General features: G+C 53.3%; 1 protein-coding gene and 1 long non-coding RNA gene across 2 annotated transcripts in view; one reads left to right on the top strand and one right to left on the bottom strand.

Moving 5' to 3' along the window:
* Positions 1-1,010: 1,010 nt before the first annotated feature.
* The window catches only part of MTMR4 (myotubularin related protein 4), a 93,541-nt gene continuing 83,522 nt past the window's right edge, over positions 1,011-11,029 (top strand). The window contains exon 1 of the mRNA XM_075013724.1: positions 1,011-1,270. The gene's annotated coding sequence lies outside the window, so the exon portion shown is untranslated. The remainder of the gene's footprint in view (positions 1,271-11,029) is intronic.
* LOC142023191 (uncharacterized) lies at positions 4,040-10,239 on the bottom strand. The gene is made up of 3 exons (XR_012648147.1): positions 10,204-10,239; positions 5,199-5,387; positions 4,040-4,145 (listed from the first exon to the last, which is right to left on the bottom strand). It is a non-coding gene; the product is annotated as an uncharacterized LOC142023191 (long non-coding RNA).

The following is an 11,029-nucleotide window of genomic DNA, read 5'->3' as shown; positions in this document are numbered from 1 at the left end:
TCTCCGGTCAGACTGCTAGAGGACAAGGCAGACACCCCAAACTGGTAGTATGTTCCGTAATTCTTGTTCACCCAGCAAATAACGAATGTGCACTCCTGGGTTCCTCTGATCATCTCACCAGGCAGCCATGGTTCCTGCATATGCCTGTTCCAACATGTGGTGCACTTCAATCGGTGCACTAAATACATCAAGAACAGTTTTGTGGGTGCAACCAGACCGTCACCACCCCATGATCTCTAATAGAAAAATGATAAAAGACAAAAACATTATCACCTGGCACGAACGTGTTTAACAAAGGGATCATGCTGACCGCGCAGTCCTCATCACAGGGAGGGTGGATATCACAGGCTGGGAAAGGCTAAGCCTCTGCATGCAGCCTGGCATCACAACCACCCCCTCACTCAGGCCCAGGTGTCCTACAGCTCCACAGCGGGGCTAGGGCAGGCTGGGGCATGGTCTGGCCCCAGGCACCCTGCCGTGTTCTGGCACTGAACCTGGTGCTCTGCGGCTGAAGGGGCTTGGGCTGCCAGTGGTGCGTGGGCTCCAGGGAAGGAGGAGCAGGGCAGCGAGGCGCGCGTGCCGCCTCCTCCACCCAGCGCTCCCCCAGGCCGCGCCTGGGAGCCGAGATCCGTCGCTCCGCCGGACGTCGCAGACCGAAGAGACGCGCCAGGCCACCTGCACCGCACTTACCCCGCGCGGGTCCTGCCGCCGAGGCGCGAACCCGCCGCCTCGCCCTGAACGGGGCCGAGCGCACGTGCTGAGCAGCGGCTGCCCAGCGGGCTGGGCGCGCCCTTCCCCGGCCCACGAGCGCCGCCCCGCTCCGGGGGGCCAGGGGCGCGCCGCCCGGCTGGGCACGTCACACCCCCGCCCCCGCCCCCGCCCAAAGGCGGGACCAGCACGCGGAGTGCCGGAAGGACCCGCCCCGGAAGCGCTCCTCTCCAGTTCCTGTGACGTACCCCTCGCCTTTCAGAGCCGCCAATGAGTGCCGGGGAAGAGGCGGTGTTCCCGCCCACTCGACCCATTGGCTCGCCAGGGACGCGCTGTGATCTATCACTGGACATGCCGCTGTGTGGTCGCGCCCCTCGCCCGCGCTCCTCGCGTGCAGACCCCCGATAGGCTGGCAGGGCGGGGGCCTGTCCGATCTCCGCGGCCCGGAGGAGACTCCGCTCGCTGATTGGCCCGGGGCGCGGCGCGCGCTGATTGGCGGCAGCGGAAGGGTCTGTGCAGGGAGGTGTACGCGGCGGGGCGGGAATGGCGGAGACGGACCGAGGTGAGACCCCCGCACTGCCCCCACCCCGCCTCGCCGCCCGGGGCGAGCGCGGCTCCGCCCCCTGCACACAGGGTCTCCCGTCCGCAGCGCCGCCGGGCGAGCCTTGGCACGTGCCCCGGGGCATGCGGGCTCGCGTGCCCGCCGGACGGAGCCGTGCGCGTGCCCGGTGCGCGTGCCCGCCACGCCCCCAACTCCCGCCTGCGTGCCCGTCGCGCGCTCCCAGCCCAGCCCAGCCCACCCACTCCCGTGATTCCTGCCCCCGGCACCTTCTTCACCCGCCAGGCCGCCCCCCAGCCTGAGCCTGGCCCCCCCCCCCCCCCCCCCGCTGTCCCCTCAGCCGGCCATGGGCCGCCCTGCCCCCCTCTGCCTGCCTCTGCCCCCCCGCCCCCTCCCCCAGCCTGAGCCTGGCCTCCCCCGTTCCGCCCGCCGGCCACGCCCACCTCTGCCCTCAGCGTGAGCCTGCCCCCCCGCCCCCCCCGCCTGAGCCTGGCCCCCCTCCCCTCCCCCCTCCCCCCTCCCCTCCCTCGGCCCCGCCCCCCCTTCCTCCGGCCTGAGCCTGCTCCCCCCTCCCCTCAGCCTTGCCCCTCCCCGGGCCGCCCCCCAGCCTGAGCCTGGTCCCCCTCCCCTCCCCCGGCCACGCCCCCCTCTCTCCCTTGCCCCGGCCTGAGCCTGACCACCGTCTCCTCCCCTCCCCCGGCCGCGCCCCCTCTCTCCCTTCCCCCGGCCTGAGCCTGCCCACCCTCTCCTCCCCTCAGCCTGAGCCTGGCCCCTCCCCCGGCCGCCCCCCAGCCTGAGCCTGGCCCCTCCCCCATTCCCGCAGCGCCCCTGTCCCCCTTACCCGGCCCCGGGCCCCCGCCCCGCCCCGCTGTGTCTGGGCGGGCAGTGCTCTGGCCTCGGCAGGCCGCCAGGGAGCGGGGTTTCCCCTCCAGGTCGCAAGGCGCGCTCGCGGGTGGCGGGGAAAGGCTGGTGTCCGCTCTGCGGGCCTGGGGCAGCTACCCCCACCGTGGGGTGGCTCTGCTTCTCTGCCTGGGGTGGCGGGCTCGGGCTCCGGGGGTTGCACCCTCCCACGGACCACCCCGGTGCCCGTCCCGCTGTCACTGACATGCAAAGACACAAGTTGTAAAGAGCCTGTGCCACCTCTGCCGCCCTGTGTGGGTCTTGGGAAGTGTAAGAGTTAGAGCCGGTCGGGGGGCTCGGTCGCCTGGACTTCTGTCTGCTGTTTTCTGCATTGCGTAGGATGTTAGGTGACCTTCTTCAGCGGCTGATATTTTTGTTTGCCTTTAGTTTCTGTTCCTCTCAGAAGTTCTGGGAAAGGGAGAGTTTCCTGCTTTGATTGACGTGTCATCAAAACTGAGTACTGTACTCTTTCTGTGTGGTGATTGCTGTGCAGCTACAATTGCTGCAGTTTGTTGGCTCATGGAGCACTTATTTGCAGAACTGTGAGTGAGAGATTTCATTGAATCCTGGGGCTGGAAGGGACCTCAGGAGGTCATCTCGTCCAGCCTCCTGCCTAAAGCAGGATCAGCCCCAACTAAGTCATCCCAGCCAAGGGCTTTGTCAAGGCAAAACCTCTAGGGATGGAAATTCCACCAACTCTCTTGGTAATAGTAACAGAGTGTAAGCTGTGCTAGTCTATACACTATCAAAACAAAAAGCAGTCAAGTAGCACTTTAAAGACTAGCAAAATGATCATTTTAAAGTGCTGCTTGACTGCTTTCTCTTGGTAATGTCTTCCAGTCCTTCACTACCCTCCTGGTGAAATAGATTTTCCTAATATCCAACCTACACCTCTCCTGCTGCAACTTGAGACCATTGCTCCTTGTTCTGCCATCCCTCCGTACTGAGAACAGCCTCTCTCCATCCCTTTCAGACCCCCCCCCCCACTTCAGGAAGCTGAAGACTGCTATCAGATTGCCCCTCACTCTTCTATTCTTCAAACAAAATAAGCCCATATCCTCTTCCAAATAAGCCTCTCCTCCTAGGGCATCTGCTCCAGTCCCCAATCATTTTCATTGCCCTCCCCAGAACCTGCTCCAGTTCATCCACATCCTTTCTGTAGTGGGGGCCCCAGAACTGGATACAATAGTCCAAATGAGGCCTCACCAGTGCTAAATAGAGGGGAATAATAACTTCTCTAGATTGCTGGAAATGCTTCTCCTACTGCACCCCAATATGCTGTTAGCCTTCTTGGCTACAAGGGTACACGGTTGATTCATATCCAGCCTATCGTCCACCATAATCCCCAGGTCCTTTCCTGCTGCACTGCTACTTAGCCGGTCAGGCTCCAGTGTGTAAGGATGGTTAGGATTCTTCCATCCCATGTGCAGGACTCTGCACTCCACTTGAAACTGATTACCAACCAGATATTGAGCCACTGGTCACTATCCGTTGGGCCCAACCATCTAGCCAGCTTTCTATCCATCTTACATTCCATGTTTTCAATCTGTACTTCCTTAATTTATGGGCAAGAATGTCATGGGAGACTGTATCAAAAACTTTGCTAAAGTCCAGGTATATCATCACATCCTTTCACTTCCCCATGTCCACAGAGGTAGTTACCTCATCATAGAAGCTAATCAGATTTGCAGGGTTATGGTATAATAATTCAGTGGAGCATATGTGCATGAGCAGGAAGGGTAACATTCAGTTCGTTTAAGGTAGCAGTAGGTGGGAAAAGTCAAGTCGAGTAGTAGTTGCTTTTATATATAACTTGAACAAAGGGATCATAAACTTAACACTGTTTCAGGTGGTTGACAGGAAGGCTGAAGAGGGATTTAGCATGATAGATGTGTTTATAACTAGGAGTAGCAGGTATAAATTAAGCCAGGGAAAATCTGCCACTGTGTGGTCTAGTTGCCCTCAGAAAATGGTGAATCTGAGAAACAAGAATATTAAAATATGGTAGAAAACTACCTTGGTCAGAGGTTGACAGAGAATATCTTTCCTGCTCTAGTTTCAATAAAGAGATCAACTTAATCATTCACTCCCTGGGGCTCATGTCCTGCTTTCCAGACCCCAAGCTCAGCTAGTAGGGAGTGACGTGTCTGTCTTCACACAGGTCCCTCAGTTTTTGTAACCTCATTCTTTTAACGGTGTAGGGAAGGGGTGTGGAAACCTTGTCGGGGTTTGAGGGAGCCACTGATCTGCAGAAATATCACTTGGGCACCATACAAGTTAGTGTCAGCCCCTCCCTAAAAAAAAAAAAAAGTCACAGATGTGGCCACCAAATGAGATACTTCACTCCCCTGTTGCTCCACCCCCACTGCATGGGAGGGAGCAGTGGGAGGGAGGACCAAGCTGCGAGACCTCCCACAGGACAGATTAACTCTTTGGGTGTCCCAGGGTTAATAGATTTTGTGAGCATCCCACAGGCTCTGGGGTCTGGCCAAAATGAGGAGTTCAGTGTGTGGGAGGTTGCTGCCAGGAGGTGATGGGGTGGGGGTCCGGGTGGGAGGTAGGGTGCGGGAGCAGGCTGGGAGTGGGGTGTCTGGAAGAGTGGGAGGGTCCAGGAACAAGCTGGGCGCCAATGGGAGCAGAGAAGAAACCCTCCCATAGGTTTCTGGCCTCTCGATCTCCCAACTGCAAGGAGTGGCAGTATGCAGAGCCTGTGTGTCTTCCCTTCACATGCCAGATTTGGCCTGTGAGCCTTGGGGCTGCGTACCCCCTATCCTACCGCAGGCCGGGGGCTAGAAAGGGGAGCCCCGAGCCTCAGGGCTTGCATCCAGGCAAACTGCAGTCTGTATTTTGACCCCAGATTGAAGGTTCGCCACTCCTGGCTTAGGGTATGTCTACACAGCACTGTAAGCCTGGCCTCAGTGACAAGGCTAATCATTCTGATGTCCATCTGCCAATTGTGTTAATGTGGGGCTATGTCTACACTAGATACACAGTTTTAGCTATGCCAATTGTGTAGCTAAAGTTGATTTACCTGTGGTTGACTGTCTGTCCACACAGTGGAAGGTTGAAGGGAGCATTTCTTGCCTCTTGTGAGGAGTAAGGGGTTGACGTTGACCTCTAAGGAGCATTGTTTTGCGCATGCACAAAACGAAACCCTGGAAGACTGACTCTGAGTGGGTCGCTCTTCCACCGCAGTGTGGCTCTAGCCTAGGGCTTGCACCTAAGACACCAAAAAGACGGGTTCTGGAGGATATGAGCCCATACTAGGCTGGGACCTAGAATCTAATTCTTATTACATGCCCCCTGCTGTCTCAATCCCTGAAGTCCTCTAGATGTAGCCCATTGTTTACTGGGCAATTCCCTTAGTCCTCTCTGTGCTGACAATATGTGGTACAGTCTATTGCACTGGGTTGCAAATGGAAGCCACACCTCCCTTTGCAAATGGTGGTAGCTCAGATTATCATTAACACATTGTTAAATACCAATCTACATGCAGGGTTTTCAGTAGAGCCCGGTCAGAAGCACAGCCATATTTTAGTGCAGGTCAGCTGCTTGGTCCTGCTCTGCTGTCTGTTACCCCCCTCTCCCCTTCATGTGTGCAGTGGCGCCCTGTGGACTGTAGAGCAGTGGTAACTAACACAGCCGCCCAAGGACTCCTTTTCCCTGCCTCCCAGGATGTGCTGAAGGGATTTTGGGGTGGCAGGATGCAGGAGCACACTACATCCCAAATCCTGGGGATTCCCTTCACCTCTCATAGGGGCACTTCATCTCCCATTGGCCCCCAGCCTGCTTCTGGACCCTTCCAGACACCCCACTCTCAGCCTTGGCAGCAGCCAAGCTAGCTGGCTGCGTACGTGTGTTTTTCTTCTCAAACCTACCTTTTATGTCAAACTTCGAAACAGACACAAACCCAACCCAACAAAAATGCCTTCATTTAACGTCCCATTTTAAAAACGAATAATTGCAAAGTTTCGGTTTAGTAGTTTGACAGCCCTGGATACAGGAGTGCTGATGATCCTGAGGTCACATGCGTCTTCTTGCTTATAGCTGGAAAATCCAGTTCTCAGTTTAAATGGTGGTTTAGTGTAAAGCCATCTCCAACTGTAGTCATTCTACTGAGACAGCTAATGTGCTCCTTATGGCACCCGAGTCCCATCAGTAATGCTGTCAGAGTTAGGAAATGGTGAGCAGTAGGGTTTTCCCACAGTAAACACATTTGTAGAGTTAGGGTGTGTGTGGAGGGGGTGCTTGCCACTCTGGGTCTGGGATACTTTGACTCGGGTCTGTGCACTGAAGTGACAATGCCAGAGCCCTAGGTTTGAACATGGGTCAGAAAATCCATAACCTGTGGTTAAAATGCAACATAAACACTCAAGTCCAGAGTTCCCTGACATGAGTCAGCAGACTGAGGTGTCCCTAGGCTTTCATTGCTGTCTAGATTTACCCTTAGATTTAAAGATGGATGGAGCTGTTGACGTTGTTACTGTTTGAGCCTATTTCCTAAGAAAAAACAAGGCAAAGACACACAAAATGGGGAGAGAAGAGACCAGCACAGGCAGAAAATACCCCTTCTACCTGTCAAGTATCAGAGGGGTAAGCTGTATTAGTCTGGATCTGTAACAGCAACGAAGGGTCCTGTGGCACCTTATAGACTAACAGAAAAGTTTTGAGCGTGAGCTTTCGTGAGCACAGACTCACTTCATCAGATTTCCAAGACCAGCATCTGATGAAGTGAGTCTGTGCTCACGAAAGCTCATGCTCAAAACTTTTCTGTTAGTCTATAAGGTGCCACAGGACCCTTCGTTGTTCCTTCTACCTGTGACTCTCACTTGTACCCTCACTGCTGGAAGAACAAAGGCACACGGAGTATGGTCTTCTCAGGCACCCCAAGACCTGACAGACTCATTGGTTTCAGTCTTCTTAAGGAAAGAGAAGTAATCAGGTAGCGAAAGTAAAGAAGACACATGGGCAAAGTGGGCAGAGGCTGTGACAGGTGTTTGGGATTCAGCTGGAGCTGGTAGAAACGACAGTATCATCTGATCCCTCTTTCTTGCTCTGTTTGGTTAGGGTGTCTCTCGGGATCAGGGTAACAAAAGCCTGGGGTCCCAAGAGATGCTGAGGGTGGTGATTCTTGCTCCAGTAGCCAGTTTTTCTCCCAAAGCACCCTTCTTTGAGGCTCCCAAAAGGGAATGATGAGTGAAATAGCTTCTCTTGTTTACAAAGCATGATCTTAAAATACAGTGCTAGAAGTATGTCAGAAGGTCTTTTTGTTAGGACTGGTTCAGTCTATCTGTGGTCCTTTTGCAGCTCTTCCCATCAACATTTGTTAGCGTGAGCTGTAGAGACACATTAAGACTGTACTCTTTTTCACAGTTGAGCTCATAATTAGGGTAAGTTTGTAGGCACAATTTTCACAACAGTTAGAGCTGTGCTCTTCCAACCCACACAGTGACATGGGCAGCTTAGTGCCGTCCATTTCAATGCCATTGTGACAGAGACTATGACCACAAGCAGTATCATTTGAGACCAATTTTCTCTATAATATTTTCCATCTGTGTGGATTTTTCCCCATCCATGTGCAGAAGAAATTTAATTATGTGCAGCAAGGCATGTGTGAGTTCACACCACCAGGAAAAACACAAACCTAGCTGTGGGCCCTGCTAATCAACTGGGCAGCACTGGACTCCCTCATGAGTGTCCATCAGTACACAGCTGACAGGGAACGCTGCTGGGGACTACAGTAAGCATATTAATGGTTTACGTAGCACTGTGGGCCAGGGTGTATATCAGAGATGGGAAACCTATAGCCCACGGGCTGGATCTGTGTCTCGGGCTCCTTCCTGAAGCAGGGAGCTTGTGCTGGCATTCGTCACAGGGCTTCAGCGTGATTACCAGCGCCCCACGGCATGTGAGGATGAGAAGTACAGGGGTCGACTGTCACCCCCTGAAGGTTCGATTTCCTGTGCCCCCACTGGGCATGCACAATCAAACTCTGGAAGATTGACCCTGTCTGGGTCAATCTCCTGGGCAGTGTGGATGTACTGTAATGGGGAGTCCAAGTCTTGTGGCAGGGTTGGAAAGACTTTGTCCTGCCCAGGCTCACTCAGACCAAAGGGTGACCCCTTGCAACCAATTAACATGCGTAGTAACTGTTACTGTGTTTTATAGCTTTGTTTCTCTGCAATGCTTTTGCTCTAACAGTAAATGCTGTTCACTTTGTGAAGGCTTGTTGGTAACTAGCATGCACTTGCGAAACCCCTGGAGGAAGAGCTAACCACTGAGGCTTTACCCGGGTCAGACCTGCCACAAAGTCGTAGTGAATGGCACAGGGATTGCGGTCAAACCCCTGCCTGAAGTGGGAGAGATGCAGATCATCATTCTAAGAAAGGGGACAGCAGGAGCCCTAAAACCGTAAATGAACGTCTTCTGAAGAGGGTGGGGTGGGGGCGTTCAAAGAGGCAGTTGCCGCTGAAACTGAGATTTCTCTCTGTGGATTATTGCTAGCCAGTGGTCTGGTTTTGGTGGGATAGGTCTGCAGGAATTTTAACCCTTTTCTTCCCATTCCGTATCTCCGTCATTTGTTAGGAGGCCCAGGTTTGTCTAATTTTCTGTCCCCCAGTGCCTATTTGTGACCTGCTCTGATATTTTTATGCCATTAGCTTAGAGAGAACGTTGTGTTTGAAAAGCAGAAGCTGGTTTCCTGCTGGCCGTATCCTGGGTTCCCAGAATTCAGTGGCCATACTTCCACTGATTGTAGCCCTATGCAGGAAGGGGCACTGAGGGGCTGTATCCCTTCCTGGCACACTCTGTCTTATATCACATAAAGGCAGGCAGCTTAAAAGTTATAATTTTAATAGCGTATATACAAATGCTAAAACTAAATTCTTACAGGGGAACTGGAGTACCTGTGTTTAATGAGGATATTGACCAAATAAGTGTCACAGAAACTTGGTGTAATGAGAATAACCAGGTTACAAGGTATATGGTAAAGTTAGAATAGGTTGTGGGGCTGTGGCATTCTATGTGAAGGAAAGCATAGCGTGAAATGAAGGAAGAATCTTATATGAATCAAAATGAACCCTAGCTGTCTATGGATAATAGTAATTCCATGCTTAAATAAAAAGAATACAGTGTAGGGATATGCTAACAATCACTTGATCAGGATGATAATAGTCACTGTGAAATGCTCAGAGAAATGAGAGGGCCTATACACATGAAAAAGTTGAAAGCCTGTTAGAGGGTTTCTATCCCACTGTTGACTGGTATATGCCACCTCAAGATGAAAGGCAGAGACGAAGTTTCTGGACACCTTAAATGACAGCTTCTTGGAGCACATTTTCCTGGAACCCACAAAAGGAGAGAATTCTTAATGTAGTCCCAAGTGGAGCAAGGACCTGGTCCAGAAAGTAAATGTAGCTGAAATGCTGATAACATACAAATGACATTTAACATCCCTGTGGAGGGGAAAACACCAAAACAGTCGACCACAGTAGCATTTAATTTTAGAAGGGGGAATTACACACCATGAGGAAATTAGTTAAACAGAAATTAAAAAGATACAATGCCAGAAGTGTAATCCCTACAAACTTTTTAAGGGTGCCATAATAAGAGGCTCAGCTTAAATGTATACCCCAAAATAATAAACATGGTAATGGACCAAAAGAGTGCCAACGCGATTAACAAAAAGCACCTAGAGGCAAAAAGGCATTGCTTAAAAAGTGGAAGTTCAGTCCTATACAGTAAGGTCCCATAGTACGGAAACTCAGAGGACTCGACCCCACTCTTGTGTGTCTGACCCTGATTCCTATAGTAACCCCTGTACTGCGATTTCCAGTTGTGCTTAACTCGCTCTCCCCGCCCTGGCTCAACCCCCCTCAGCTGCGCACGGCCCCAGCTTAGCCCCCGCCAGCTGCGCTCACCACCCGCGCAAAGCTCCTGTTCACCCCCCACTTCCGCCTCTGGCTGTAGCTCACCACCCCTCAGGTGCCGCTCTGACTCAACCAACCCGGTCCCAGTTTAAACCCCTGCCAACTCACCACCTGTGCTCAGCTCCAGCTCACCCCACATGCCCATGGCTGGCTCTGGCTTACCACCCCTCACGCACGGCTCCAGCTCACCCTCCATCCCCTACCCCCCACTCCAGTTTAAACTGCCCGTGCACAGCTCCGGTTCAAGCCGCTCGCGGCTCCGGTTCAACCCCCTTGCCGGCTCACCGCCCAAACATGGCTCTGGTTTCAGCTCAACCCTGCGCCCCCCGTGGCCTGGCTTACCACCTGAGCAGGACTCCAGCTCACCGCCCATGCACAGCTCTGGCTCAACTCCACCCTCACCCCCCTGCAGCCCTAACCCCTCCACCCCGCCCGCCTCCCACAGCCCCAACCCACCGCCAGGCTTAACCCTCCCCAGCTGCCCCCACGTCCTACCCCAGGACTTACTTTGCAGGGGAAAAACCTGGATCCCCACTTACGTGAAATACGGGCGTACGTGAGGGCACGTAGAGCAGAACTCTTGCGTATTCTGAGACCTGACTGTAGAGGAAAACGGAAAGGAGCATAAACTCTGTCAAGTGAAGTGTAAAAACGTACTTAGGAAAGCCTTTGCTTTTTGATCTTTGGCTAAGGATGCTCCAAATTTCCTAAGTACAAGAGAAGCAGGAAACCTGATAAGCAGCCCGCGGGACCACTGGACAGTTGAGAGCTAAAGGAGCACTCAAGGGGGGTAAGGCTGTTGCAAGAAACCAAGTGACTTCTTTGCATAGGTCTTCATGGCTGAGGATGTGGAGGAGATTCCTGAATCTGAATCATTCTTTTTAGGTGATAGATCTGAAGAACTGTTCCATATTTACGTGTCATATGAAGAAGT

This window comes from Carettochelys insculpta, chromosome 19 (assembly GCF_033958435.1).
Source record: "Carettochelys insculpta isolate YL-2023 chromosome 19, ASM3395843v1, whole genome shotgun sequence".
In the NCBI taxonomy this organism is placed as follows: domain Eukaryota; kingdom Metazoa; phylum Chordata; order Testudines; family Carettochelyidae; genus Carettochelys; species Carettochelys insculpta.
Note: the sequence above shows the minus strand (reverse complement) of the source record. Positions and strands in the feature narration are given on the sequence as shown.